Genomic DNA, 27,274 nt, shown 5'->3' on the forward strand with positions numbered 1-27,274 from the left:
TCCCATTGTTTGATTGCAAAATTGATAAAAGAATAAAATTTAATAGAATACTCAGGGTAGAGTGATATTTAAATGGTGCGATCTCTTGGAGGAGGTGAAATTGACACAGAGAATGTAAAATAGATGAGTGGAAAAGCACATAGTGTTCATTGGTGACCTTGTCTTTATGGCACCGATAATTCACTAATTATTCATGTTTGTATACAAAGGAATATACACATTAACCAGACTGACAGCATCCCGGGACTCTTCCTGTAGCTACTTTTACACTAATACTAACAGCTATTTATGAGATCTTTACTAAGTTCTGGGCACCATGCTCAGTGCTTTGCATACCTTATTATTCAAGCCTTAGATAAGTCTGTAAGGTAGGTACTGTTATCTCTGGTATATAGATTAAGGACAGAGGTTTAGGAGGTTGCTGAAGGTCAGACAGCTGTGAAGTGGTGCATTGCTGAGCTGATATTGATTGAATTGCAGGCCTGTCTCGCTCAAAAGCTCCTGTCCATTTCTTTTGGCCGTGCAACCTACATCATGCCTGGATCTTTACTGTAAGTAGCAGCCCCTATTCCTAACTCAAAGACACTATCATATGGTCATGGTAGGATTTAATTACACTGTCACTTTTCCTCATTTATCGATCAGTTAGGAAACCATTAATTGAGTGCTTATTGTGTGTTAGGCGCTGTGAACAAAGCTGGTGAGGATAGATATTCTGGGACTCTACCTACCTACATTCTAGTAAAGGCACAAGTCAACAATTGCTATAAATATATAAGATAAAAATAAGGCATTTGGCTCATGCCCAGCTTCAATTGCATAATGAGATCCTGTCTCAAAAATACAAAAGTACCAAAAAAAAAAAAAAAAAAAAAGCAGTTGAAGGGATGAGGAAGTTACGAATTCAGACAGAATTTTATAGAAAACTTTCACCTGAACTGAATCTTGATGCATGATATGGTAGTTAGCTAGTTACCTGATGCCTAGCAAGCAGTAGACCTTATGCACAGCAATTTCAGAGAACTTCTGGTGAGTAACCTGGACAGAGTTGTTTTTCAAGAGGAATAACCAGAAAATAAGGTCAGAAATGAACGGAAGTCAAATAATGAAGGATGATCTCATGTAAAGATTTAGCATACAATTTTAAAACCTGGAAAATTACAAAGTAATTTAAAGTTAATATTTTTTGAATATACTATTTTTTGTGAAGCGGAGAATAAATAATTGGTGAAATAGAAAACAAATTGACAAGGCAAAAATTGGGAGAGCTGAAATATAAAATTGTTGAGAGGGCATATTAGAAGACATAATTGGTAGTATATGTTGGTTGGTGGCATGGGGGAAAAATTCAGAATCATTTCAGGATTTGTACCTCTGAGTTGGTTGAATGGTAGACAGTAAATACACAAGAAAGAGAATTATTAGCAACCAGAAATTTATTTTCGAATATTATAAATTGAAAAAACTATAGCACATTTTTATGCAAAAGAAACTGTCAGATTCTAAAAAAGAAAGATATTAAACAGAGGAATTGCATAAGGGAAGAAACTATTGTTTCTATTGCCATAGTGCTTCATTTGGATGAGATAACTTATGACGATAGCCAAAGAGTGAAACTGAACCTCAAATTGAGCAGCTATGTATATCAGGCACGACTACCCTGGACAGGGGCCCATGTGGAAGGTTTGCTTAGATCCAAGTAGCAGTTCAGATGGAAAAATGAGTTGAAAAATAAGAGTAGGTTATCAATTGGAAAAAGCTGCCAAAACATGAAATGAGGGATATCTGGAGCACAGAAATAGAGGTCAGCGTTCTTGATTAATTAAGTCAACCAGTCATTTAACAGTCGTCTATTAAAGTACCTACTCTGTTCCTGACATTATGGTTAGTTGAGATGTAGAGAGAGCAAGTAAAGATACGGATTTTGCTTTCATGAATTAGTGTTGTATGGGATGCCAATGAAGCAATGAACAGACAAACAATCATAACAAGTGGTTATGAGTGCAAGTCCTAAAATGCAAAGGAACTGTGTATAGTACAAGTGGAAGGCTGTTCAGATCAAGTGATTAGGTAAAGAATTTCCCTAGGAGGATGACTTTTAAACTGGTATAGAAAATGACAGAAAGAGCAAGCAATGTGTGCAAAGAGCAGGGAGAGAGAAATGAGGAAGAAGAAATAGCAAGTGACAAGTGGCTGTGGCAGGACAGGTCCTGGAACATAGGGGGAGCTGAAGGAAGAGCATTGTGGTAATTGACGAAGTGAGGACAGGAGCAAATAGCCTGATCACGCAGCACTTTGTAAGCCATCATAAGAAAGTCAGATTTTATTCAAAGTGCAATAATGAAAAATCACTGAAAGGTGGCATAAACAAGTCTGAGTTTTAATGTCATTCTTGTTGTGTAGAGAATGAATAAGAAGACTGAGTACAAATGGAAAAATGCAGAGGAAGATTATACGGTATTCTGGGTGACAGATGATAGCACACGGAATTAGTATGGGTTTTTGAGACCCAGAGAAAGAATGGATTCATTAGATCCAGGGACTGGCTGGTGGACTGCTGGGAAGTGAGGAAGGAGATCGGGAGGGATGACTGGTTTGGTACCACGTACTCAGGTCAGGATTCTTGAATGGTGCAGTAGACATACAATAGTGAAAACCAGGGGCAGAATTTAAGATGGTTAAGTTTGCAGGTGTAATTTTGGGCATAATCAATCTGTGGATGATGGTTGACGTCATAGGACTGGATAAGAAAGAAGACCAGTATTTTGTTTGAGGGGAGGAAAAAAGGAGTCAGATAATGTGGATAGATAAATATCTAGGAAAGGGGATAACATGAGTGGAATATTCCAAAGAAGAGGAAAGATAACAGTAGAAGCCTTGTAATTCACGAATAAAGACCAAGAGAAAGGAAGAGGGAAAAGGAGGAAAAGACAGCGGAGGAGGAGGAGTAAGACAAACCATTGCTCAACTATAAAAATAGTGATAAGCCAGGACATTGGGAGGCCATAGATTTATGAACTTGTAATAGCATGAGTGTTTGGTTGAGTCCCCTTCAGTTTAGACAAAGGGAATGTTCAATTAGATTTATTCATTTGGAATTTACAGAAAAACATGAAAGGGATGCTGTTTGTAGGCAGAAAGATAGGGTGCTAGTAAAAGAATTATTGCAGATAGGTGTTCTGCACTGAGGAAGAAAAAAATGAAATTTAAAAGGAATAAAAGACTGATAAAGCGGCAGCAAAAGACTCCAAAGAGTGGCAATCTCAAAATAAAAGGTTTTCAACATTTTGGGTTAATTCCCAACAACAACAACAACAACAACAACATAATAATAATAATAAATAAAAGAGAGAGATTAAAAATGACGCTCAAATTTCCCCCCAGGTTGATGAATGGAGTGTCCTTCACTAAGTACATCCATGCATGAAGCACAGGAAACACCCTTTTCTCTCTTTTGAACTGTTGTATCTGAAAGTTTGATTTGGTTTTCAAAGCATCTGTGTCTGATGTAGACTAAAACAGGAACTCAGGATTAAGGTCTAGGTTGAAAAGCAATTAAGTGGAAGATGTTTCAGAATAGATAAGATCTCCCCAGTAGACAATCAGAAGAACTGTTATTTTTGATTTCACATTAATAATACTTCCTTTCTCAACACTAGTTCCTATTTTCATAGAGCGCACATCTGCGTTGGCAGTGTTCTCTAGCCATGGGCAGTTTTTTGTTACTTGCCTAGAGAAATTTACAACTGCCAGGATGCAAATCCAGGCTTCTCTTCGGTGTTTTTATCCAGGCAAAAGCTGATACCTTTGGCCTCTGAAGGGCTAACATCTGTCCATTATGCAGGACTTATTTTAACTGCTGGACAATTTGAATGTTCTCAGAAATGCCAGGGCAGAGGACTGGACCCAAACACTACACAGCTGGCTTTCAACCATAATAATTAAGTAGTTTGACTTAAAGCTTCCATCAACATAACAAAGCACAATCAACCTTTATAACATGGTTTACCTGTCCCATCTCATTGAGAGGTTAAAACTCTGACATCTTTGACATCTCCAACAACCCCACAGGCCCAGGACCATCTGTGGAAGGAGAAATTATGCCTGGAGCCTGCGCCAAGAATACATTGCTAGAGAAGAGCTGCAGTTCAAAATTATATTGCTCAACTTTCTCACTGATGGAGCAACGAAAACCAACGCTTCCATTTTAAAAAGAAAAGGTTTATTTGGCTCAGTTTAGAAGGAGTCTGTGAACAACTGACTGGATCTGAGTCAAAAACTGCAGAAGGTTGAAGAGGAGGAGAACAACTCACCTCATGGGAGACAGGAAGCAGAAGAGAGGAACCCAAGAACACACCCTTTGGCACTCTCAGCATCTCACCTCTTCTGAGCAGGATCAACCTCCTGACAGCACACTCAGTTACGAACTCCTTAGTGGACTAAATTACTGATCACTCTAGTATTCCCATCATTTTACAATATCTCCACCTCTGAACACAAGAGACTTTTGGGAAACTTTTCTAAATTATAGCATTCTGCCCCAAAAGCCTCATGTCCATCATCTTATGCAAATACATTTAGTCCTTTTCCATGATGGGCCAATTCTAGCATTTCTCCGATGTCTAAGTCAAAGTTTCCTCTGAATAATAACAAAAAATCTTACCTGTGAGTTCTTATAAAAACCAAAAAGAAAGCTTAAAAAATTTTAACATGTAATAGCACAGAACAAAATTTCCATTCTAAAAGGGAAGGTCAAATTCAAGATCAAAATCTATCAAGGTAAATTTGAAAACCATGTTTAGTACCTGGAGCATGTGTAGTGAGGTATTATCTCCAAAGAGCTTGGGCATTCTGGCCCAGTGTACTTTCAGGATAAGGCCCACATCGTCCCTCTCTTGAGCTGGCTTTACCCTGCCTATAGCTTTCTTCAGAAGACAGTCCATATTTCTGGCATCTCCAGGTACCTGGGGCCTCCACTGCACCTTTACATGCTTAGAGTTCTATGCATAAACTTCTCAAAGACTCTTTGCTTAGCCTCAGAGGCACTCCTTTGAAATCTGGTTGGAAGCTTTGATGGACCCACATGACTGAAAAACCAGCACCATGTTGATTATGCTAATGTCGGCTGCCAGCTTGCAAAGTAGTGAGACTCCTTTAGACTACAACAGTAGTAGCCCCAGAATGTCCAGATAGCTATAATCAGGGACTTACTTTCTTAGGCAGCCCGAGAGTGCAGAATATCTTACGGCTTTCTTTCCAAAGCAGTATCTTTCAAAGGAGTTTAATCCTATGACACTCACCCTTGAACCTATGGAGATGTGGCCAATTTCTCATATGCCTGTGCAAAGTACTTAGCTCTCTCTCTCTCTCTCTCTCTCTCTCTCTCTCTCTCTCTCTCTCTCTCAAGGATTTGCAGCAGCCATATTCTCTTGGCCTCAATTTTACACTTCTTCCTCTCTGGCCAAATTTCAAACTTTTAAAATTCTTTGCCTCTGAGCTTTGTTCTTGATTCTTACTATACTGCTGGCTAGGAGCAACTAGTCATACCATTCCACTATCAGAGTGTTGGGCAGCATTTAAAATTATTCCATCACATTCATTAGCCCTCCACTTTTGAAAGTTTTAGCCCATGAGTAAAATGCTGGCAAGTCCTTTGCCAGAATATATCATAAATGAGTCCTAGTTGAGTTTCCAATATAATCCTAATTTATTTGTGAAATTTCATAAACTTAGCTTTTTCTGTCTTCATTCTTGGTAGTTTTCTGGTCTTCTGAGCTCTAACTAGAACTACTACAAAGATTCTCTTATAAGCTTCTAGGCATTCTCAAGCCCAATATTTAAAATTTCTCCATATTCCTCCAGTAATACAGCTCCAAAATCTTCTGAAATACATGGTTAGCTATAGGCACACCAAAAGCCTCATTCCTGTTACCAATTTTCTATGTGAGTCAGCTTTCTCATAGCTGGGACAAAATACCTGACAACTGCAAATTAAAGAAGGAAACATTTATTTTGCCTCACGTTTTTTCAGACTTCATCCATGGTTGGCTGGCTCTGTGACAAAAATTCATGATGGAAGAGAATGACTGAGTGAGGTATTCACCTCATGGTGAAACGGGGGGGGGGGGAAACAGAGAGAGATGGAGAGAGAGAGAGAGAGAGAGAGAGAGAGAGAGAGACAGAGACAGAGAGAGACAGAGAGATAGAAAGAGACAGAGAGAGACAGAGACAGAGAAAGACAGAGAGAAACAGAGACAAAGAGACAGACAGAGACAGAGAGATAGAAAGAGAATCAGAGAGATGAAAGAGACAGAGAGACAGAGACAGAGAAAGAGAGAAAGACAGAGACAGAGAGAGACACAGAGAGACAGAGAGAGACAAAGAGAGACAGAGAGAGACACAGAGAGACAGAGAGAGACAAAGGGAGACAGAGAGCTACAGAGAGACAGGGAGAGACAGACAGAGAGACAGAGACAGAGAGACAGAGAGAGACAGAGACAAAGAGAGATGGAGAGAGATCAATCAGGGAGTAAGAAATCATCCATCTACACTTCCCCACTTCCAGATCACTTTTCTTAGAGATCCATTTCCTTCAACCAATTCTTATGTTATAGCAACACATTTACTTATGGGATAATCAAGGGATTAATCTACTAAAGAGTATAGTGCCCATGATTCAGTCGTCTTTCAAATACCTCTAAACAATTGACAATTTGGGGGGATACTATAGATCTAACCCATAATACAAACCTTTGTACTTCATAATATTGGCTTCTGATCCCTTTGGTATATGATACATCTGTAAATCACTCATCTTATGTAGGTACTCAGAAATAGAATATGTCTCCCTTCTTTCCATTTCCCATTGCCAGTTTCAAAACTCATAACTATAAAATATATATACACATAATACATTTGCTAATATTTCAGTATGTTTTGGAAGTGCATTATAGTATGAATAAAATGTTGGTAACTAATATCTACCTTGCAGTGAAGGATGATCACATGCATATATATACACATAAGTACATGGGCTTATACATATACTTTTATGTGTAGTATATCTTAGTCATAGCTATGAATTCTTAAATGATAAACTGCTGTATAAATTCAAAGCAGTATTTGTACTGGATATTGTTTTATTTTCAATTTGATTTGTATTTGTTGATTTTTTTCTTGTTGAGGCATGAAAGTCATTAAGAAATTTGCACCTGAATTTTCATTCTGTTCCTATTCATTCACATAGTAAGATTTAGAATTGTAAACTTTTTTTCTGTAGTACTTTGCATCTTAGGCAATAGCATGCAGTTAAAATCTTATCTTGACCAGTATCTTTAGCTTGATTTATTCTAGAGGGAACTGTATTCCTGATTTTATTACTTCACATATTCCCCCATCCAGAATTCTGTACTTTGTTCAAGATCTGCAAATTCCTCTAATTATTCTGTTCTCTAATAGGTGAAAATTTCTTCTCACATTATTCATATTTCTAAATCTCTGTTCTTGATATCTTTTCAATTGAAAATGCAAATTGCATCACTTGACTGTCTACTAATTTTGTATTTATTATTTTATTAATATTTATTAAAATTAGTAATATTAATAATAATTAATATTTATTAATATTAGTATTAATTTATACTATGGAGGTGATTATAAATATACTATAAGAAAAGTGAACTATAGTTTTGAATATTTCTATTCTCTTCCTTACGGATCTCTGTAGATAATCAGTTCTTAATAACATTGTGAGTTTTCTTTCAATTGATAAAAGTCAAAATTTTCAGAAACTAATGACCTCAAGGATACTTAAAAATTGATAGTTGTAGATTTAAAAATGACCAAAGTATAAAAAGGTTTAAAAGTGGATTAAGAGTAAAAATGAAAAGCGAAATAAACTTGCTCAATTGTAGATACTTACTACATAATTTCTCATACTACTAACATCTCAAAGATCCAGAAAAACTAGCTATGACCTTATTAACTATAGTTCTTTATTATCTGAAGGAGATAAGTTCCAAGCCCTCAAGAGATAGTTGAAATCACAGATAGCTCTGAACCCCATATATACAGTGATTTTTCTCTATACATATATACTTGTGATATGGTTAAGTTTATAAATTAGGCACAGTAGAAGATGAACAATAAAAATAGTAGAAGAGAATAATTATAATAATACACCACCATAAAAGTTATGAGTAAATACATTCTCTCTCTTGAAAGCGTCAAGACAAATATCAATGTCAACATTAATTGATCCTGATTATGGTATGACTGACAGGCACAAAATAATAAAAATAATAAGAAAAAGATGACTTTGGATGATGGCATTTTTATAATATCTTTTATTATATTTTAAGGTACTTGGTTTATGACAAGTAAATTTAAACTACAAATACATTATCAAATTAATTATGTAAAACAATGATTTTCAGAAAAATAAAATAAAACATAGAGTTGACAAACTGAGCTGTGGAAGGATTATCGTGTTTATGTATGTAGATTTTACTGCTCTTCTGTTCTCCATTCCATTCTTTGTTGCTTTCTATGAATGTTTGTTATGCCAGGCACTGGGCCAGCTTTTGAGGACAGAAAATGAATAAGACATTGTTCCTGGCACCAAGGAGTTCAACGTGTAGGGAATTCATGTATTATTTCACCATCCCAATTTTAGCTCTCTTAAGAAAATAAAGAGATGGATATAAAATTTCTTTGAGTGAAGTAACTTTGATCAATGTAATCATGTGAAAAAAAAAAACGACCTGGAATTCTCTTCCCTCAAGATCTTAAATGGGTGTTTCATCTTTGCCATGACTCTGCTCAAATGTCACCTTTTCATTAAGGTCATTACCAGCCTGCTAAATTAGCATCCTCATGTGCTCCAAATCTTACTTCAATTTTTTCCTTAGCACTTATCACCTTATTAAATGTTCTATGATTTATTTATTTACTTGCTTTTAAAGTTATCTGTCTTTTCCCTTTAAAATATGTTCCAAAATGTAAGTTTTCTTCTTCAGTGCAAGTTAGAAGCTTTGATTCAATTTGTCTACTTGTGAATTTTCAGTGCTGAGAAAACTATGGACTACATACTACACATTTAACATATATTCATCAAATCAATGTAAGTGAAACTGTTAGAAAAATAAATGTGCATTTCTTTTGGAAGATTTAGCAAAGAAGCCACATTTAGGTATTATTCTAGATAATTCAAAGTTATCTCTGTACATCCAGAGAGCCATTCTACTTATTTCCACCCTAAACTTTGATAAAGTCTTCTTTTCAAAGCCTATCTAACTTATACACTGTAATAAATAAAAGACAATTATTCAACTACACTACAAAATCTATATGGAAAACTCTACCAAGTAATTTCTCTATATTCTGGAGGACTGCTAAGACAATTTTTCCCTTGAACAGAGATACTTAAACATTTACTATACACATTATACACATAAAATACAATTTATTAATTAATAAGTTGTGCTTCTCCTTTATTTTAGCATCAGGAAAATTATATTTCTTCTTCTTGAAAAGGAGATTGTAAACTAAATTCTAAAGAATATGGCATTACTTTGAAAAATAAGAAGACTGATTGCTCGTTTTAAAAATTATAACACTGAAATAATTAATTTTAGTAATTTTAAATTTTATTTATTTAAATAATTTTATTTATTTATTTAAAATTTTAGTAATTTTAAAGTAAAATATACGTTAAAAATACCTTTCTAGTGTTTCAAAAGCTCAACAAGACTTCAAAGTGTAGTCTGTCAATTATCATGTCCTATTCTGTCTGTTTCTGTCCTTTTCAGTTCTGTCTCTCTCTTAATCTCTCTCCCTCTATCTCCTTCTCCCTCCCTCTCTCTCTCCATCCCTACCTCCTCTCTCTGATTCCCTTGGTTTCTTTAAGCTTCCAAAGTCTAGGATAGCTTGAGAAATCATATAGCTTACTATTACTTTTTTATTGTAAAGAGAAAAAGATAAAAATAACACTGAAACTGAGTTTCAAAACAGGTTAGTTAGATGGTCGCAATAATTAATACAGTGCATATTGTCTTCCTAGTAGGTATTTGGAGTACAAGATGTAAGTTGAAAATAATATATTTGGAGTTTAAAAGCACTGAAATTTGTTTCCTTAGGATGGACGTACTGTCACAGACAACAGAGAATATTACAGTACTGAATACCTGGCTATATCTACTGAACAGAACCATCGAGAAAGAACTGAGTAACTCAGATGGACAACTCTTCCAGAAGCTCATACAAAAGACACAGGATCATTACATGCTTTGTGATACCAAGGATGGCTTTAAGTCCCTTAAATGCAAAGAAGAAGAGATGTTTTATTTCCAAAATATTCTATTTACAAGAGCTGTGAGTAGAAATGTACATTTAGAAGGTTATTGCACACATTACATTCTTCTTGAACATTTAATAAGATTATAAAATTGGTATATATGTATTAACTATATTTGAATGATAAATTGATCTTGCTTAGATTGCAAGTAGGTGAAGTTACTGGCGATGGAATTCAACCCCTCAGACACAAATGCTAACTCCACCACTTCACCCTCATGTAAGTTAATGATGATTGCACAACTTTGGAAATTCAGTGAAATTATGTGTTCTTTCAATCTTTAACTACACCTGTAAAAAGAACAATACTATCTCATGAGGTACTGTTATGTCTAATTGGAGTTATGCCAACATTTTCATTTCAAAATTTTTAATGTTAATTTATAATAGAGCCAGTAAAATTTAGAAATACTTAAATATTTATTTATTTATTTAGCAACACAGGCGATTGGACTCGAAGCCTCTGCACTGAGTTATAGCCTCAGCCCCTTTGTTAGTTTTTGCTTTGAGATTCTTTCTCACTGAGTCTCTAAATTGTTCAGGGTGGGCTTAAACTTGTAATTCTTCCACTGCAGCCTCCCAGAGTTCTGGGATTATAGGAGTGCACCAACACACCGGTGAAGAGAATTTTAAATAAGATATTTTATTACCCATTGTTATAAAGAAATAATTACTTAGAGATAAATCATATATCACATTAAATATTGCTTTCATTTACTGTGATGATTATTTGATTTTAGGGATGATACTCGATTTTAGCGACTGATTTTAGGAATGTCATAAGTTCTTAAAACAGTAGCTCTGTCTGCTTGGATATATGAAAGAAAGAGAGAGGGGTGAAAGAAAAGAGAAAGAGAAAGAAAAGAAGGGAGGGAGGAAGGAAAGATCAAAGGAGGGAAAAGCAGTAAAGGAAAAAGACAGAAAAATTCAATAAAAGAAAGGGAAAGAAAGGGCTGCCTAATTCTCCCGTGTCTAAGATCTGTGCCAGGCAACATTACACTCTTCAACATCACAATATATAAAAAGTTCAGAAGACACAGAACAAGCTTATTAGGAGATTAAATTTGTCCAAGAACATCCCTATTCCATTGGGTACGTTCTAAAAGGTCGAGATACATGGGAACACTGAGCATAATCTCAGTTCAATAACTTTAGATGATGCCAGCATCACATTGGCAACAAGAACCACCTGCGTTACTCCCCGAAGTACAAACACCTATGGACGAAGTCCTATCAATAATTTAAAAAAATGAAACATCACACATGTACATATAAATGAAGAAAATGAAGATCACGAATGATAATTTAGGAATATTACTCCTTTTCACATTCTCCATAACACTGAGCAACATTTACTCTATGCCTTTCAAATATAAAAAATTAAATAAATGTATTTATCTTCAGGTACAGGTGGTAATTAATCTTTAAGGAAATTACGAATACTACATTTGTCAAGAATAAATATGTTTCATTATACCATCAAATGGAATTTATTTCAGGTCAAAGCTTGCAGCTGCAGAAAAAACAAAATGCTTCCAAGAAAACTTAAAGAAAATGAAGTTTAAATATATCTGTATCTATATCTATACCATCTATATCTATATCTCAGTGCCAAGCATATAATTTCTTTTTATTTATTTTATTGAAAAAAGGTAAGACAACATTATATAAGAAAATAATAGGAGCATAACAGTAGTTAATACATTGCATATTGTCATCTTCAAAGTAGTTACTCAGCATAGAAGATATGGTTATAAAAATTCTTCAATCAATATTAGCCTGAATCTTCTTTTTCAGTGAACTAAGAGACACAAATAGTATAGCTAACTTGCATTTTTCTCCTTTTTCCCTTGTTTCTTTTCCCCTTTCTCCCATCCTAGTTCGTTTTTCCTTTTAAACAATTTCTTCCCATATCACAATACCTTTTGTATAGTTTAGCCCTTCTATACTCTTTCAACTTCTCACACCAGGGAGGCAATATGATATTGTCTTAGTTACTTTTAACACATTGTTGAGACAAAATACCTGATGCCCAAATTTGGGAAAGGAAAGGTTTATTTCCCACAGTTTTTTGAGGTTTCAGTCCATACTCAGTTGGCTCCAAGGCAGGGTGGCATGGCTGGGCTGCAGTTCATGGCAGCTGCAAACAGCAAGGCAGAAACCAGCAAGAGAGAAACACACACCTTCATCCTGCCATTACATTGTATGCTGGTTCCAACTGTAGGCCAGTGTAGCATTCACATCCTCAATCTAAGCACTAGACAATGAACCAATCACAAATGTATAATGCAAATACATGAGGCCTGGGGGCCACTGACATAAACCCTGACAGATGTTTACACATGTGAGTCTGATCTCTTTCACTTTATGAGTATGTTCTCAAGTTGCATCCATTTACTTGCAAAAGTCTTAAGATGATCCTTCTTTATGGATGGTTAGTACTCAATTGGGTAAAAATATCACATTTTAAAAATCTACTCCTCTGCTGATAGGCATTTGGGCTGTTTCCAAGATGGAGCTATTACAAATTGTGTTACTACAAACATGGGTGCACATATTTCACTATGGTATGATGTTTTCAGTTCCCCCATGAAGATATTCAGAAGGAGAAGAGCTGGGTTCAATGAGACCTGCAATCCTAGCTTTCTGAGGAATCTTCATATTGATTTTCGCAGCAGAAAGATTCTTTTTTTCCTATAACTTGTCCAGTATTTATTATTGATTGATTTCTTGATGATAGCCATTCTTGGTGGAGTGAGATGGAATTGTAGTGTTACTTTAATTTGCATTTCTTGAATGACCAATGACGTTGAACACTTTTTAATGTATTCATTTACCATTTCTGTTTCTTCATCTGAGAAGTGTGTTTTCATCTTAAATGCTCCTTTTAGCAGTGGGTCCTTGAATTTGGGAGTTCTGAGATTTTTCAATTCTTTACAGGATTTAGATAGAAGTCTTTCATCTGAAGGACAATTTCCTAAATTTTTTCCTATTCAGAGAACTGTCCTTTCACTCTGTTGGTGATTTATTTTGATGTTCAAAAGCTTTTTAATAAGATGAGATTCCAGTAGTTGATTTTAAAAATTTCCCATGCACTTTGGATTTTGTTCATGAACTCATCCTACCACCATGTCTTCACGATGTCTACCTACTTTCTTTTCTAGTAGACTTGTTTTACTATTTAGATCTTTGATCCATTTTGACTTTTAGGGCATAGTGATATGCATAGGTTTAGTTTTAGTCTTCAGCATGTAGAGAGCAGATTTTCCAGCATCATTTATTAAAGAGGTTATTTTTCTTCCAGTGTTTGGCCTCTTTGTCAAATTTGAGGTGACTGAGTGTGTTTGTGGTTGTGTCTACATCTTCTAATCTGTTCCATTGATCCTCAGTGTGTTTTATTTGTTTTTCCAGTATCATGCTGGTTTTATCACAGTAGCTCTGTAGCATAATTTCAAGTCACAGGTAGTGATGTCTCTTGCCTTGTCTTTGTTGCCCAAGATTGCCTTTATTATTCTAGGTCTCTTCTGGTTCCAAATGAATTTTAGGAATGTGTTTTCTAGTTCTGTGAGGTGTACTAATTGTATTTTGATCAGATTGCATTAAATCTGTATATCAGTTTTGGGAGTATGGCCATTTTCACAATATTGGCTTTTCCTATTCAGGATCAAGGGATAGTTTTTTGTTTGCTTGTTTTTCTGATATCCTTTTTGATCTCCTTTATCAAGTACTGCAATTTTCAAATACAGATATTTTGGTTCCTTTATTAGATTTATTCATAAATATTTCAGTTTTTTGAATGTTATTATGAAGGGTGTTTTTTTCCTTATTTCTCAGTGAGTTTGTTGTTTGTGTACAGGAATGCTTGTGATTTTTGAGTTTTGACTTTGTATCAAGTTATGCTATTACATTTTTAAAAAATTTGATTATTAAGCCTCTAGAACTCTTTTGGTGGAGTTTTTGGGTCTTTTATAGAGTATCATGTCATCTGCAAATAATGATAATTTACTTCTTCGTTTCCTATCCTTAGTCTTTGTATTTCTCTCTGTTGTCTAATAGCTCTGGCTAATGTTTCCAGAACTAAATTGAATAGGAGTGGTGATAATGGACATCCTTGTCTTGCCCCTGATTTTAGGTTGAAAATGTTCAATTTTTGTCCATTTGGTAAAATGTTCATTGTTGGTTTATCATATAACTTTTATGAGATTGATATAAAGACCGTCTATTCCTATTTTCCAGGATTTTTTAAAATCATGAATGAATGTTGGATTGTGTCAAAAGGTTTCCCTGCATCTATTGAGATGATCATGTGATTCTTATCTTTGGCTATTGATATGGTGTATCATATTTATTAATTTACATATGTTGAAGCACCCTTGCATTCCTGGGATAATTTCCACTTGATCATGGTATAAAATCTTCTTGATGATTTGCTGCATTCTTTTTGTCTGTATTTTATGATATCACATTTTCTTTATCCATTTGGTTAGTTAACTCTTAGATGTTTAATTTTCTTGATATTATTGTGAATATTTTTCCCAGTGGGCTAATTATTGGTGTAGAAGAATGCTATTTATTTATTGCTTTTGAATCTTGCTACATTGCTAAGTTTAGTTATTAATTCTAGGAAAATTGTTTGGATCTTCTATGTGAATTATGTTATCTACAAATCGATCATGATTTTCCTATTATTTTTATTTCTATCTTTTATTTCTACCTTTTATTTCTATCTCTTGCCTGATTGCTCTGGCTAATGTTTTGAGTACTATTTTGTACAGAAATGATGGCAGTGGAGATTCTTTTCTTACTCATGATTTTAGAGAAAATGCTTTCAGTTTTTCACACTTACTATGATGTCACCCATTGGTTTATCATAATGGCTTTTATCAGACTAAAATAACATGCTTCTGTAAATATTTTCTACAGGGTTTTTATCATGAATATGTGTTAAATTTTGTCAAAGGCCTTTTATGAATCTATTGATATAACCATGTGATTTTTCTTCTTGTTTCTGTTTGAAATGTATTACATTTATTGACTTGCATATGCTGAATAATTTTTGCAACTGAGATGAAACCTACATTTGTCATATATGACAAAAAATAGCCAGCATCTTATTAAATGCAGGAAAACTGGAAACATTCCCCCTAAAATCAGGAACAGGACAAGGATGACCACTACCACCACTTCTATTCAACGTAGTACTGGAAATACTAGCCAAAACAATTAGGTAAGAGAAAGAAATAAAAGGGTACATGTAGGAATGGAAGAATTCAGATTATTATTATTTTCAGATGACACAATAGCCTGCATAGAAGACCCAAAGAACTCCATCAGAAAACTCTTAGAGTTAATAACAAAATTCAGTCATGTTGCAAGATACAAGACCAACACACAAAAATAATTAGCACTGTGTACACCAACAAAGAACAGACTGAGGAAATTATGAAAATATCATTCACAATAGCTTCAACAAAATGAAATACGTAGCAATTAGCCCAGAGGGAAGTGACAGGCCTGTACAAACAAACAAACAAACAAACAAACAAAAAACTCCCCCCAAACCCCCAAATCTACAATACTCTGAAAAAAGAGATTGAAGGGGACATTGGGAAATGGAAAGTCATCATCTGATTCTTGATAGGCAGAATTGATATTATCAAAATGGTCATACTCTCAAACTTTTATGCAGATTCAGTTGTCTCTACCAAATACCAACAGCATATTTCTCAGATCTAGAGAAAACAATTCTAAAACTCATATGGAGCCGTAAGAGACACAGAATAGCAAAACCAGTTTTGAGCAACAAGAGAAAAGAAGAAGGCACAGTAATACCCGATTTCAAGCTATACTACAAAGCAATTGATAAAAACTGCATGGCACCAGAACAAAAGAGGTATATGAATCAATGGAACAGAATTTCAGATACAGAAACTTTCCCAGACACAATCTACCTATTTGATCTTCAACAAATTGGCCAAAACAATATGTTTGGAAGAAAAGGATTCTATTCAACAAGTGGTACCAAGAAAACTGGTTATCTGTGTGCAGAAGAAAGAAACTGAACCCATATCTCTTACCACATACTAAATTAAAATCAGAGTGTATCAACAATCTAAGCATTAAAACAGAAACATTAAACATGTTGGAACTTCAAAAAATCAAAACACTTGAATACAGGTATAGAAAAGATGTTCTAAACAGAATCTCAATTGTATAAGAAATAACAGCAATAAACAACAAATGGGATTATATTTAGATTAAAAACTTCTACACAGCGAAAGAATCAATCAGTAGAGTGAAAAGACAACCTGCATAATGTGAAAAAAAATCCAGCTACTCCTCAGACAGAGGATTAGTATCTAGAATATACAAAGAAGTAAAAAAATTGACCACCTAAAATTAAAGACCCAGTCATAAAATGGGCAAGAGAATTCACAGACACTTCATGGAGGAAAAAAATACAAATGGTCAGCAAATATATGAAAATACGCTCAACAGCTCTGACCATTTTAGAAATGTAAGTTAAAACAACACTAAGCTAAACTTTAGTCCAGAAATCTTAGTTTGAAAATCTTAGTCCAGAAAGAACGGTAATGATTAAAATGTCAAACAACAAATGTTAGTGAGGCTGTAGTGAAAAAGGAACCTTCTTTCACTGTCAATGTGAGTTAAACTAGAACAACCACTACGATAATCAGTATAGAGATTTTTCAAAGAAGTGATATTAGAAATTCCTCATGACCCAGTGATCTTCCTACCAGATATCTTTCCCAAATAGCTTAAGTCATCATATTACAACAATACATACACACCAATTTATAATAGCACAATCATAGTAACTGAATTGTGGAAGCAGCTTGTAAATCCATCAATAAGGGATTAGACAAGGAAAATGTGGTATCTACCTATAATGCACTACTACACTGCTATAAATAATCACAGATTTGAGACATTTTTAGGGAAATGGATGCACCTAGAAACAAGTTGAATGAAATAAACTAGCCACACAAGCTTAAATATCATTATGATATCTGTCATTTGAATGAGGCCAAGTACAAACAAAATAAAATACCAAAGGATGGATAGAAGGGGACAAGGGCATGTATCTCTTATAATAGAGAAAAAAAAAAAAAGGGAAAAAAGTGTGCTGCCCATGGGTAAGAAGGAGCGTGAAGGTAAATAAGCAGAATGAAGCTATGCCATATAGAAGAATCTTGTCTTGGTTACTTTTCTGTCATTGCTGTGACAAAATACCTGATGCCCAAAATGAAGGAAGGAAAGGTTTATTTAGCTTATGATTTGTGGAGGTTTCAGAGTTTACTCAGCTGGCTCCAGGGCAAGGTGGTGTGGCTGAGGGCAACTGTTCAGGGTGGCTGTAGCAGATATGAAAAAGCAGAAAGGGCAAAAAAGGAGCAAGCCTCTTTCCCTTCCTTATACTATGTGGGCTCCGCCCCAGGGTGGGTGCAGCACTCTCACTGCCAAGCCCAGCACCAGACAGTGAACCAATCCCAAACACTAGATTCAGCTACCTTTGAAAGCCCGCTCACCATAACACCAGGAAGCTTTGCGGGGACACCCAGACACAAAACTGGTAACCTCAACTGATGTAAGCATTTTGTTCCATGGGATAAGATTAATATTATTAACAAGAAGAGAAAAATAAGATAGAGAATTTGGAGTGGGAGAAAGGGAATTTAAAAAAGAAACAAGCGGAGTAGGTACACGTAGCCACTCCACAAGAGGATTACAAATTGTGTGAACTGAAAACATGCACTAATAGAATAAAAAAGGTTTTTAAAAAGTCACCTGTTGTGACAGAGAGAGAGAAAGAGGGAGCGAGAATAAGTAAATCAAAGCAAAAAGACAGAGAGAGAAGACAAACAGTCCAGCAGGAACCTAGTTCAAACACATTAAAAAGGGAATATATGCAGTTCACACATGAATGCTGTGCCAGAAAAAGGCTGAGTATCCACGCATTATGTACCACAACAAATAGTAATAAAAAAGAAAAATTAAACAAACAAAAATATTGCAAAAGTTATTCAGTCTCAAGAACTGCCTCTTTCAGCCAGAAGGTGGAATCTGATGCTGTCTCTGGGTATGGGTTTGGGACTTTTCTCCCAAAGTGTGATGGTGCAGTCTGGGGGCCTGTGAGGCCTGGTCCTCAGGAGTTGGCAGGCACAGTCCCACGCCAGAGGGTTTGTAGGAGTTGCCAGTCCTGGGTGAGCCAGCTGAAAGCCTCAGGTGTTGGTTGGCTTCAGCCTATGCCTGAGAAAGTTGATGCTTTCTCTCTCTCTCTCTCTCTCTCTCTCTCTCTCTCTCTCTCTCTCTCTCTCTCTCGAGTGTGGAGTATCTTCCCAATACTGGTGAAGATACTGCCAGCCCCAGAGCTTCGAGGGCAGGTGATAGGATGAAGGAGCTGGAATATGCAGTCTGTGCTATGATTCCAGGCTCTCTAGTGCTCCTCTCTTACCTCAAGCTGTTTGGCTATACTCATGATGCTTATTCCCTGGAGGAGCAGTGCATGGAGTGATATGGACCAGAAACGGTGGCACAGAATCCCCTTTTCAATGACCCAGATACTTGATGATCTATGTGTATGTATACCATCTTTCCGATTAATTTTATGTCCAGCAGTGTAAGCTCCTCTTCAACTACGGTGTACTTGTGGCTTGGTGAATCTTCCCTGAGTAGCTCTGAAAAGACTCCTCCTCTAGTCGGTCTGTTAGATCTCAATCAGAGCCCTGTCTGCCTTAACTCCCTGGTCTGGATGGGAGAAGTATAGAAGCCAGTGAACTCAGCTCTAAACCAGCAGCATGAGTGTGGATGTAGCACACAGGACGACTCAGCTCAGGGACTTGAGGAGTATTTTTCCTCACGCTCTCCGTTCAGCGGGCACTGTGCAAACTTGCACAGTGATTTGTTGATGTTGGATGAGTCATAGATGGAAAGAGCCTGGTTCTCTGAACCATTGGTTAAGGAGAGTGGTGCACTCACAGAAAGGTTACTCCTCAATTCTTAACAGAAAGAAACAAATTTCTGTCATACTTGAGCTCCTGGATATCGATTCTACGAGCTGTCTCAGCAGCTATGATTCCTCTGCTAATATGGAGGTTTATGGCCCTGCTTTTTCTTGTACTTGCTCCTTGCTGTCCAAGGGCACCTTCTATGCAAGATACAGCAGAACTGCCTTGAAAACAGAGTAAGCTAAGGCAGGGGCCCTGTGCCTAAAGTGCCTAAAGAACACTTCTTTAATTATTACAACTTTCTCTCCTTTGATTTTCCACTTTCAGATCCCGAGAAGCAAAGAAATTTTTCTGAAACTTACAAACATAAGGAATTGAAATATATCCGCTCATCAAAACAGTGTGTGAAATCATCGAAGTATGATTTTATCCCATCAAAGAAATTAATATAACCCTAGGACATCTTTAAACTCAGTCAAATTTAATTGTTAAATCTTTGTGAGCCTACACATTCTTAATGGGTGCATGGGCAAAAGGATGACATAAAGGAAGCTTTTGTCTCGGAGCTTAAAAATAAATTCCAAGGGGCTAACAAGCAAATTATGTTTCATTTTTATTCAAGATTTAGTCTGTCTTTTATTCTCTGCTTTTTAAATTATAGTTTGTAAAGGAGATATGTTAAATGAGGTGCTAGTGGCAACCTATAATATTACTTTACTGTAATTACACACTACCAAGACAGTCAAAGTCTAAAATTCTGATCCCAGATTTAATGGTGAAATATTCAGTTACAGATGGGAATCTAATTGACCTGCTAGAATGAGAGAACTAGCAGTTGACATTACATTTCAGATCTCTAAGGATCTTTTTTTGCCAACTCTACTTAAGGTTTTCAGTTGAAAGGTTTTAAACAGATAGATATTTTGGAGACTCCCAGGAATTCTCACTTATGCAGGCTGTAAATAATTTTTAGTTCTACCTATTTGATACAGCATCAATTCCATTTAGCATATAAAAGATATTCCAGTGATATTCACACTTATGCTGTTGAAATTCTGTTTACTGATTAAACGGCCTTTTAAAATATTTTTATTTGCCTGCATCTCAGTTTACCTAACTCTGAAAGGAAAACCCAAATACCCATCTTGAGGACTAATTGAATGAATTTAATGAGTTGTTTCATTAAAATATGGCCTTCCAGAAAAGTAGTAACTGTTGCAAAGATTTTCTACATGTCTGTTTATCTACGCTTTAGATCACATCCCCAAAGGAATTTCTACTTTATAACATAGTAAAAACTAATTTTTGGATAATTGTTTTAAATATATATTGACATGAAATACTAATATTCTAAAAGTAAAAAGTTAGCAAAAGATAAAATTAAAATCATTGCTTTTTGTTTTTTGAACACACACAAAACACTTTCTAAACGTTATATGTATTTCCCTCTGTAAATTTGGTTTTGAAAGTCTTTGCCAATAGTAGGTGATATAATGAAGAAACAAGAAATTCAAAAGCAATTGACAAATTGAGAAATCTTATGTTTTAAAATAATTTTATTAGTTTTTAGTGCACATATTTGTGTTAATATAATTTTTTATTAATTGCATTGTTCTCTATGTACTTGATAAAATTATATACAGATATCTGTTTAATTGTGTCCTGTATTTCTTTTTAATGCTTAACTTATCTTTGATAATATTCCATAATTCACATTTTTCACAAATTCAAAACCGTCTGTCTACTCTCCAATTGTCTTTCTCCAATTGATACCTACAAGACATTTTTTTGCTGTTGTTTTTGAAGGAAAAATAAATATTTTTATAAAGATATTTGCCCAACAAGATGGAACTAACTTTATTTTATTTTTCTTATTATTTCTTTTAAGAAGAAGATACTGGGCTAGAAAAACAAGAAATAAAACAATAGAATTAAATTTTATCAGATAACAAAAATAACCTATCTATGAATTTTCAGAACCTGCTTTATTATATCATTATGATGAAATGATTAGACATACACATAAATTCCTCATTGATAAAGAGGAATTTACAGAAGAGGAAATTGTACTTTTTTATTCAGTGACCTAATAAGGGCAGAGAATTTACCAAAATTATTTTCAAAAGAACCTTAGTAAAACAGATAACAAGACCCAATCTTCTAAAGATTATGTTGCCCCCCAGTCTTATACAATTGGTCCCTCTGTGCGGAAAAAGACTTTATTGTGGCGTACTTTGTAAGATGAGGAAGTCATCCTTTTATCCCGTGGATACAGCCAAAGACATAAGAGCTTGAATTCTGCAACCACATAAGATCAGGTCACCACAGAATAAGAAGTTCTATCTTTAAAAAAATCTTTTCCCATAAAGATCTTTTAAACTACTTTTTGGTGACCTATAAAGAAACACTTCATAATCACATATATCTAGTTTCTATCAGTTTAAAATAAAATAATTGCTTACCATAAATGAATGTTTCATCTATGAAAACAGTTTTTGAATGAGTCCTGATGTACAACGCAATTTGATTTTTCTGTGTAAGTTATGTTCTAGCACTTTGAAATAGTAGGAGCATTCTTTTTAAAGACCTTTGTAAATGTTCACTTTCCTTTTAACATAAAAATATAAAATAAGCTCATAAATTATATTACATTTTAATAGGTTATAAAGTGGACTGAAGAGATTTAAAAAAAAAATAAAACCAGCGCTGAGGATTTAGCTCAGCGACATAAGCACCTGATTTGCAAGCAGGTGGTCATGAGTTCAATCCCCAGTACCAGAAAAAACAAAACAAAACAAAACAACAACAAAAAACAAATAAGCAAAAAAACTATAAAACCCTTGAAATTTTAGCCAATTTTGGTTGAGTGTATGGAAGGTCACAATTCTGAAGTCAGAATATAAAATGTATAAGATCAAGTCAGAATAAAGAAGACAACGTATAAAAACTGCATCACATAATACCTATTATCACCACCACAATAAAGGGATTTTTTAAAAAAAATCCCTTTTCTATGAAATTTAAATAAAACAATATTTATGATTTTGGAATTCATGTTGATAAGAACAACCAAGTGTAGGACTGGGGTAACATAGTGCAAGACTCTGGATTCTACCTCTAGCACTGCAGAAATGAGGAAAGAAATTAAAGGCCACTTAGCAAAAATGCATTGCAGTAACAATAAAAGGTAAGAAGATTGTATTTGGAAAAGTGAATAAATGATACAGAGCTGGAGCAATAACTGACTGCACATACAACAGCTGTGGGAAGAACTGAGCCTCTTCTGCCCACTCCCAGAACGTGATCACACCTCAATAGAGACAAGCAAAGAACATTGCAAGGAGGATGTTGGAAATGCTCTCTGATTATCTTCTGTTAAAAATGAGGTTGATATGTTACCCATGCCATAAGGAGTTCACCAAAAGTTATTTTTAATGCTTTTTAAAAAGGGATTCAATTCATCACCCACTTAGCTATTTTAAGACCTTTGTTTACTACACCCATTTAATACACAGTAAAATGGAGATACACTTCTGTACTCTAATCATTCCTCTGAACAAACTGCACTTCTGGAAATCTAGACCAAGCTCTGTCTGGTAAGCCTGGCTGGGCACCCTCCCTGGTGTCTAAAAGCTCCAAGCACCTTTCTTCCCAAGTCATTCTGGTTGTCAATTACTAACTTTATTTTCTGCTCAAGTTTCCTGAGTTGAAGGAAAAACAAAGTTTTCTAAAGATGACAGTTTTCTAAGAACGTTTCTCTTTATAAAATTCTAAGCTTGGAAATGATAGTGGAAGAAGATTGTGATATTTGATCTGCAAGAATTAGCATTTGGGAGGAAAAGTCTTTGTTTTCAGAACCTAGAAAAGTCATTAAGAGGACGGTAGAAAGCACTACCATTACTTCTATCTTTAGGTCCCATCAGTGTTGCTCAATAAAATCCTTGAAATTTTAGCCAATTTTGGTTGAGTGTAGGGAAGGCACAACTCTGAAGTCAGAAAATAAAATGCATAAGATCAAGTTAGAATAAAGAAGACAATATATGAAAACTACATTGCATAATACCTGTTATCACCACCACAATCATCATCACTACCGAGGACTCTATTTTAAATATTAGCCTTGCCACTTACCAGACTTGTGAGACTGAGCAACTTTTTAATCTTTTCTGTGACTCAGTTCCTATTTGTTAAAGTGAGAAGCTACCTTAAAAGATATTGTGAAAATGACTTTGACTTTGTTTTCAGAAAACACCTAATAAACTGCAACTGGTATTTTTATTTGTGATTAGAATAAGGGCAAAGACTAGAATGGAATTTCTACTGTTGTCAAGGAATTTGTACTGTACAGAATAGTAAGTCTCTTTAAAAAGTCAATTTATTAGTCAAATCTCAGAAAAGGTAAGGGAAAAGAAAGATGAAAAATAAAGAAAAACAGCATTAAAATACAGTATATAAAATACATTCCTTAATCAGCCATCCATATTTATTGGATTTATTTATTTTTTTTTTTTTTTTTTTTTTTTTTTTTTTATTTAAGAGGAAAAAGAGAAAAACACAAAACAAGACAAAGCAGTGTAAGGTTACACATAATACAGAACTACAAAAAAAAAAAAATAAACATAACAGTAAGAAATCACCTGTTAATAGATTACATAATATCATCTTGGAAATAGTTGCTCAAATCACAGTATCAAAGAATACAAAGTAGACATTCAAACGGAGAGACTGCAAACAGCTGTGTTCAATGATCCAAAAACATTAAGCATCCACCACCTTAAAAGGTTTTGAAAGATTTGCTATTTTTAATAAAGTCTCATGTAAAGCACTAAATAAGCTCTTAAAAAGCCTGAAAGTGCAATTCCATTCAAATTCTATCAATAGGAATTGCCCAGGTGTAATGTGCTTCATGCAGTGCATATCCGGGGAGTGAGCCCACGGAATTCTTTGCCAATGAAGGCTTGGAGGTGCTCTTCCTGGGGAGTTGTTCCCAGAGTATTCAGGAAAAGGTCAGAAAGCAAATATGAAAATCACTAGCATCTTTTGATTTAGAAATGTACCTTGTGGCGTGCTTACCTGGTTGACATATGAATCAGGAAGAGCTCAAATTGATGCTTTCATCAAGAGTCTCATGGAATAAGTTTTCATAAAAACTGCTATTCTTCCCCCTAAATGTAACATAAATAGCTGAGCTGTTGCTAGATGTTTTTTTTTTCTCTGTTAGGATTTTAAGAAAAGAAATAGGTCAACCCTTGAAAGCAGAGTAGTTTTTAAAATACTGCATGTTTGAAAAGATTTTTTGTAAATATCTGGTTTCTATTAGTCACAGAAAATTTGTTCTTACAAATTAGAAATGTCTCACATCATCTTTATTACCAGTCATGTTACTGGCATATGTATGACATAGAAAGAGTATTTAATTATATATATATATATATATATATATATCTCCAAACCTAAATTTGATCTAAATGAATTTTCAAAAGTTATAAAATACTGTGTTCAGATTCTGTTTTCTCCAATGGATTAATCTGAAAAACAACTGGGACTCAATTTAGAATTTCCTGGCAGCAAGCAAGAGAAATGTCAAACTCACAGTTTTATTTTATTGAAGGCCCTCTTAGGAGTCCAATGGAAATAACTGTGTGTGCCTAGTAGCCAGAGAGCGGTGGGAGGTAGTATTTAGTTTATTAATGTCTCTTTGATTTTTTTCATAGTGTTGATGCTTAGTATTAAAAACCAAGACCTTGATCCAATTTTCCCTTTGCCCTCCTTCTAATGGAAAAGAGCTATGAAAAACAGATAAAGTTAACAAGATGTTGCATAAAATCAAAGTGCATTTCAGTAATCCCAAGATATCCAATATATTCCATTTGCTTGTGCATTGGAATGATTCAGAAAATTATGTTCCACTTGTAAATATTGAATTTTAATATTAAAGTGCCAACTGTACATGTTTTATACACATTAGACAACCTTCTTGTCCTCTGGAAGCTTAAGTTTTATAAAAACAAAACTAGTACTTTTTAATACTTTTTACATTTTACATTTCACTAACCTAGAAAGAACTCTCAATTTTTAATTGTACCCTTGGGCTTGTAGTCTTTATTTTCCTATTGAGCTGGACTTGACTTTTGAGAAATCTATAGTAAGCTTAAGGGGGATCTAAAGGTGACAGTGGAATTGCTAAGTAACAGATGAACTCTGGTGTATTAATGGCTAATAAACTATAAAAGACATTTTTGACAACTGACGTAAAATAAAATTATGGTCAAATGCTTGCTGTCTTGTTTCTCTCATAAACCAAGAAACAGATACCAAAATGTCAGACAAATATATAAATGGCATATTGACAATGCATTTTGCTTAGTTATTTCTAGAAATATTTTAGAAGGATGGAAGAAAGATCAAGTAAGCTGGAAATATAGCTGAAACTTAAGTACAATCTATAAGCAACTAACTACATAGTCCTTAACATGTTATTACCAAAGTATAAGTTAAAAATTCTGGTGGTGTTTTTTGGGAAAGCCATAGTAGTCTAAATAACCCAACTACCAATAAAATGCTCTTGATCTCAGGTTGTTAGTCATAGTAGTATTGATTTCTGTTATGTTGTGGTACATTTTGTAGTAGTGTTTTGGCATTTTTTCTTATCCTATGATTAGGGGAAAATCACATTATTTAAAAAAGCAATATTTTATAATGTTCTTCTTAGAACCACTTTTTGGTTTATCCCTTATGCCAGCGCTTAAATTTCAATACTCATTCAAGTCTTCTTTTTTACACATAAATTCACTGCATTTTGCAGAGGTTTTGTTCTGTGTCTTACATAATTCCAGACCGTTGTAGTGAAGTATCTGCCTCTATACAACTTGTAAAATCAGTGAGGTGATGCCATGCTCAACTGACCAACTTCCATGTGCTTCTTTTCATTGGCAGTATCTTTTATGACATCAATAATAATTACCAGATACAGGCATCGCTCTATTTTGCATACCCCTTCTGGAGGATCAATTTCCAAGCCTCTGTGTTTTGTATGGTGCTTGATCAAAATAAGTAGAATGGCAAAGGTTGTTAACAGGTCATGACAAGTCAAACTTAATTTGCAAGTCTAAGTTATGATTAAGTAGAAGCTAGTATTTGGAGGGAAATTTAAATTGAAATAAGAAATGATTGAGCGAGAAAAACAATATAAGAGACACAAGGAGACCGAGAATGAACATGGCTTTGTAGTTCTTAGAAGAAGAATAGGAGCTATAATTGCTTCTTTTCTTGATGACTCTTGTTTTTTCAGGCCAACCTGTGTGTATATCATTGAAGTTTCTTATATTGAAAATAATTTAAATCATTGTTTAACAAAAACAACTGTGGGTAAGTAGTGAACGAATCTTCCATGTTAGATTAAACCATAATATCATGGAATCATAGATACTGTTTGACAACATATTGAAATATAAGAAACAGAAGTTTAAAAACATAATAAATGTGATTAAAATTACATAGTATAGATTTTTAACACAAATCTGGATAGCTGATTTAGACATTATGAAATGTTTCAACAAATCTTGCTGATATTCTTCAACGTAGATACCCATGGTTACATTGTTAATATGTAGAAAAAATATAAATCTTTTTCCTAGAAAGCTAAAATTCTGCATAAGTAACTTAATTCTGGTCATATTGGCTGTAAGATATATTTTGTATTATTGTAGCATATCATCTTTGCAAAACTACTGAGACATATTTTAAATAGCTTTAGAAATATAATGATATCTTACAGTTTGGGAAAATGTTTCTATTTCTTACATCTTTGGAAGCTATTTATTCAGAGTTCTCATAAAAATTTGGCCTGGATCTAATAAGAATGATGAAAATATGATGGTGAAAACAATGACGCATACCTGCATTCTTCATAGCTCTAAATGAGTGTTCTTCAAGCACTTCACCTGGCATTTCAA

Source organism: Cavia porcellus, unplaced genomic scaffold (assembly GCF_034190915.1).
Source record: "Cavia porcellus strain 051 isolate PalLab524CR breed Dunkin Hartley unplaced genomic scaffold, mCavPor4.1 scaffold_27, whole genome shotgun sequence".
In the NCBI taxonomy this organism is placed as follows: domain Eukaryota; kingdom Metazoa; phylum Chordata; class Mammalia; order Rodentia; family Caviidae; genus Cavia; species Cavia porcellus.